Below are 6,114 nucleotides of genomic sequence, written 5' to 3' on the forward strand. Positions count from 1 at the left end.
ACTGACAGCATATACAAACAAAAATGTACTTTTCTTAAACGCAAAGGTTTTATTTTCATTAACAAAAAAAAAAAAAAAAAGTAAAACTCAGTAATAAATTAAGAACGTGTTAAGAAAGTAATCAAATGTAAAATAAAACATCCAGTGTTATTTTACATTGGTTACCTTAATTTCTGTATTTTATTGTAAATATTAAATACAGATTTGTTCTTACCATTAAAGTTATAAAATGTATTCAGTCAAGAGCAGAAAGTGATTTTCTTTTTCTTTTGTTCTTTAAAGGGATAGTTCACCCAAAAATGAAAATTTGATGTTTATCTGCTTACCCCCAGTGCATCCAAGATGTAGGTGAATTTTTTTCTTCGGTAGAACACAAATTATGATTTTTAACTGCAACCGTTGCCGTCTGTCAGTCAAATAATGGGAAGTGGATGGGAACTCGATCAATAAGAGTCGAAAAAAACTTGCACAGACATGGGTCAAAAATGCAAATCAAACTGACGTCAAAAATTTTATGTCCATTTGACATCCACACACTGATATTCTTTTGACCACCAAAATACACAAACGACACAATGAAATGAAAGAAAAATACAAAATTCTGTCATGAAACTCTAAATGTGCAGGCTAACAGGTCCTTAACTCAACTGCTCATAATCACATCATTATATACTGGACACAGATAATTGGTTCCTGCTGTATCAGTAGCCAATGAGCTTGCATGTTCAGTCTTCAAATACATGAGTAGCATTTGCCTAAGCAGTGCAGCGCGCTTTCAGAAACCCTCCACCTTCCCCAGCTCCACCTGTATAGATCTGCTACAGGTAATTTATGTACACTATATTGTACAGCAGCAGCATGTCTTTCTTCCTCACAGCTGCCTGTCGTGTATGTATTGGCAATAGCAAATCCCGTACTTGCTCTGCAGCAGCAGCAGCAATAAAAGCAGCAGCAGATGTATTCCACCAAGACCAAACATATCAACATTGTCATACCCATTACCATTTCAAAAACTCAGAGAGTTGTCATAACAGAACTTTTATTCAGCAAACTTCAAATCAATAATACAAATGTAAATAAAAACAAAAATGCACCTATTCTAATTGAGAACAAAGATCAATGGCTGTCTGGCCCTTCTGGCGTCCCATACCCCCATATCTGTCGCATGCTGATCGGAGATTGTTCTTTATGTATTTGATGATGTCAGCCTCAGACAATTCTGGATTTGACTGCTGTACAGCACCTGTATGAAGATGGAACAACTTGTATCACTCATTTTAAGATATTATAAACTACAGCATTAATTAGCATTAAGATTTTCAGCCACCATCACTCATACTAACATACTGTTGCAATCCACAAAATAATTAAAGCTCTCTAAACAAGCATGGATAACCACCTAGATCAGTAATCCTCACTATTTCTTCCAAGTAAGCCATACCAGCAGGATAAATTCAACAAGCAAGTCGCCACAAGAAAAAACACGCACAGAAATACACATCTGCCTAGTACAATATGCAATGCATTTAGCCACTGCCATTCTAATAATACAAAACTGTTAAGGTGTACAAGTTGCTTTAAAAGGTGGGATAAGTAGATTTTCAAAAACGCTGTTGGACATTGTTGATATCCATTCACTGATGTCCAAATGACATTGAAAAAACATCAAACTGACGTCAAAAAAAAATTGACGTGAATTTGACATCCACACAGTGATGTCCAATTGATGACGAAAAAAAACGGCCATCAAATTGATGTCAATTTTTTTGTCAATTTGACGTCAATTTTTAATGTCAATTTGACGTCCACACACTGATGTCCAATTGATGTAGAAAAAACCCCCATCAAATTGACGTCAATTTTTTATGTCAATTTGACGTCCACACACTAATGTCCAGTTGATGTCGAAAAAAAAGTCAAATTGACGTCCATTTGACATCCACACACTGACATCCAATTGATGTTGAAAAAAAAAAAAAAATTGACGAAAAAAACAAACAAACAAAAAAAAACACCAGGTCAAAAATGCAAATCAAACTGATGTCAAACACACTGATATTCTTTCGACCACCAAAATAACGACACAAAAGCAATGCAACAAAAGAAAAATACAAAGTTCTGTCGTGAAACTCTAAATGCGCAGGCTAATAGGTCCTTAAATCAACTGCTCGTAATCATATCATTATCTATTGGACACAGACGATTGGCTACTAATACAGCAGGAACCAATGAGCTTACATGCTCAGTCTTCAAATGTATGTATGCTGCTGTACAGCACCTGTATGATGATGGAACAACTTGTATCACTAATTTTAAGACATTATAAACTACAGCATTAATTACAAGATTTTCAGCCACCATCACTCATACTAACATACTGTAGCAATCCATAAAATAATTAAAGCTCTCTAAACAAGCATGGATAACCACCTAGATCAGTAATCCTCACTATTTCTTCCAAGCAAGCCATACCAGCAGGATAAAGTCAACAAGAAAGTCACCACTGTCACATATGCACTGAGACTTGAGGGTAAGATCCAGATGCAGAATTTATTAGGGAAAGTCAGGCAAGAGTCAAAATCCACAGAATTAGTCCACACAAAAACAAGAAAACCAAAACAAGACAGAGAAGCAGGAATTCTGAAGTGCATGTAACATAGATTTAAACCTCGATGACAAATGACTGAAACAACCGGGTATAAGTAGACAGAGACTAATAACAAGAGTAAGAACAGCAGAGTACAATGAGTGCAACGAGTCTGGGACAAGGTCTGGGACATTATGGGAAGTGAAGTCCGATATGGTGAGGCAATAGTCCAGGGTGGAGTGCCCTCTGGTGGCTAACTACTCCAGCTGGTGATCATGAAATACACATCTGCCTAGTACAATATGCAATGCATTTAGGCACTGCCATTCTAATAATACAAAACTGTTAAGATGTACAAGTTGCTTTAAAAATGGGATAAGTAGATCTTCAAAAACGCTGTTGGACATTGTCGATATCCATTCACCGTTGTCCACACTGATGTCCAATTGATGTCAAAAAATAAACATCAAATTGACGTCAAAATTGGTTGTTCGTGGAAACAAAAACTGTCTTATTTCTACCATTAAATCAAACCTTTCTGAGATCTTTTGAAGACCATTCATAAAGACCATAAAAAACAACTGCAATTTTCACACAGTAAGGTTTTTTCCCCAGAAGGGGACAGTATAATCTTATTTTCACCCCATTAAACGTTTGTCATATGTGAAATGTTGGCAACAGTTCGTTAGCAAGCCAGTTACAAAGGGTAAACAGCAGACAAAATCTTTTTGTCATACAAAAGGCTAAGTTCCTAGTTTCCTCACATAACAGTGTAGTACAAAGTATATAAATCAAGATCGTTAACCCTCTGTGGCACATATTGTGAAATCACATCGAAAACAAATAAATGACTGTATATTTTACAGATATTTAAGACTAAATTCATTTTCAAACATTAGTTTTCTACATCTGACCTTTGACCTATTTTTAGGGTGCCATCATGACTGATGCCACTGACGCTGATGACCTTTTTTTTTTATCATAACTGGCTTTGTCCTATACCTATAGGGTAAATTATAAAACTTCAAATGCATTTTTACTGCCTGAAAAGGAGTGTAAAGGTCTTAGTGTTTCAAAAAAACATTAAGCTTTATTAACATTTGAGTCTAAAATGAACTAAATGCCTTGACAGCATGTGACCTAACATGGGCTAATGTCTCCTTCACTTCCTTGTTGCCAGAAATTTCAAGCACATGGCAAATAGATTTTAATTTGGGATGTCATATTATATTACTTTTTTTTTTGTTGTTGAACATTATTATTATATTTTAAATGCAATTTTCTTAGTGTCATTTATAAATGACGATGTCCCATAGAGTGTTAAAATGTAGAGATGCTGTTACACATTAACTAATGCACTGCTGATGAACACAAATGTTCATGTGTATTTAATATAGACTACTGTGTACTATATTTTAACATAGGAACACTCCACTTTTTTTCAAAAAAGATGCATTTTTTTAACAAGATGCTAATGGTCTAATCAGATTCAATGAACTATGCTAAGCTATGCTAAAAGTGGTACCGCCAGACCCGGAGATCGGCTGAATGGATTCGAAAATGGTAAAACTCAACTGTTTAACTCTAGGGGAGTTGGAAAATGAGCCTATTTTCAAAAAAAAAAAAAAGTGTAGTGTTCCTTTAAGGGCTTGCAAAACAAATTCTTTGGCAGAATGTACTGTCATGCACCTATAGGCAGCATGCGAATGAAACGGTTAGTTCACCCAAAAATGAAAATTCTGTCATTCCACACCTGTAAGACCTTCGTTCATCTTCAGAACACAAATTAAGATATTTTTGATCAAATCTGATAGCTCAGTGAGGCCTCCATTGACAGCAAGTTAATTAACACTTTCAGGTGCCCAGAAAGCTACTAAAAACATTTTTAGTACAGTTCATGTGACTACAGTGGTTCAACCTTAATAATATAAAGTGACAAGAATACTTTTTGTGTACCAAAAAAACTAAATAACGATTTTTCAACAATATCTAGTGATGGGTGATTTCAAAACACTGCTTCAAAGCTTTACGAATCTTTTTTCAAATCAGTGGTTCAGATCACCAAAGACACGTGATTTCAGTAAACAAGGCTGTGTTTTGTCATAAGTATTTCGAATTTTTAATAACTTTGGCAGTTTGATACATGCTCTGAACCACTGATTCGAAACAAAAGATTCGTAACGCTTTGAAGCTTCATGAAGCAGTGTTTTGAAATCGCCCATCACTAGATATTGTTGAAAAGTCGTTATTTTGTTTGTTTTTTTGTGCACAATAAAGTATTGTCATCGCTTCATAACATTAAGGTTGAACCACTATTGTCACATGAACTGATTTAAATATGTCTTTAGTAGCTTTCTGGGCACTGAAAGTGTTAATTATCTTGCTGGCAATGCAGGCCTCACTGAGCCATTGAATTTTATCAAAAATATCTTAAAGGTGATAGAGAGTATTTTTTCATCGACTGAGAATCCAAAGACTGTTAGTGAGTTTTTGAAATGAGCGCATGCGTAAGAACAGCCCCCTCCTTCACAGCTCATTTTAAAGGAACGTCTCCCAAAACTCGTGCACGAGTATTGGAACACGAGTGTTTACCACCGGCATTTGCTGTGTCGTGTTTTTTGGATTCATTATGTCGGACTCACCGCAGGTAACTCATAATCTGCAGTTGTTACTCCTGTCTCCTGACAAAAACATTGCATGCGGCGCCTGTGGAGTGTGGAAAGTTACTGGAGCGCGCAGCCGCGCTCATCTCTCACAAGGAACGTCACGGCAGTGATTGACAAGCCAGAGGGCCAATCGTTTACGCGATGATCGCATAAACGATTGGCTGATGTTTTTAAGGCCCTACCTCGTGCACAGATGATGTATATTATTATTATTAATTTCAGTGCACCTAATAAATAGTCTTTTATCAGTTAGTAAAGACAGTTTCAAGTAATATTGCAAAAATGTATAAAACAAAACATCCCCTTTAGCACCTTTAATTTGTGTTCTGAAGATGAATGAAGGTCTTACGGGTGTGGAACGACATGAGGGTGAGTAATTAATGACAGAACTTTAATTTTTGGGTGAACTAATCCTTTAACATTCAACAAATATCAAGTGTGCTTGACAGGTTATAGTTACTATTACTAAAGTCAGAAATATTCCTACACTGTTCTCAAAAATAATGATTTTAAAAAATATATTTCATGTTGTCAATACAAATACATTTCAAATCATTATTTACAAATTAACTAAGATATCATACAATATGATGTTATGTGGCATAGATAACTGACTCTACAAGTGTACACAAATGCAGTGTTTAGTTTTTCTCTTTGTGCTACTTCTCCAGGAAATGGGAACCACCTTAAGTAATGTTCCTTGTTCCCAGGATGCCTCCCACTGTGTAACATGGGCACTCCAGCCAGAAGCCACTGACTTCATGTGTTAGTCTCAATAACATGAGCTTTTATAGCTTGTGGGAACTGGCTCAGTGCAAGGGTCACTCCAAGAACAATAAGAAATGCTCATTGTGAACATAA

This window comes from Megalobrama amblycephala, linkage group LG10 (assembly GCF_018812025.1).
Source record: "Megalobrama amblycephala isolate DHTTF-2021 linkage group LG10, ASM1881202v1, whole genome shotgun sequence".
NCBI classification, from domain to species: domain Eukaryota; kingdom Metazoa; phylum Chordata; class Actinopteri; order Cypriniformes; family Xenocyprididae; genus Megalobrama; species Megalobrama amblycephala.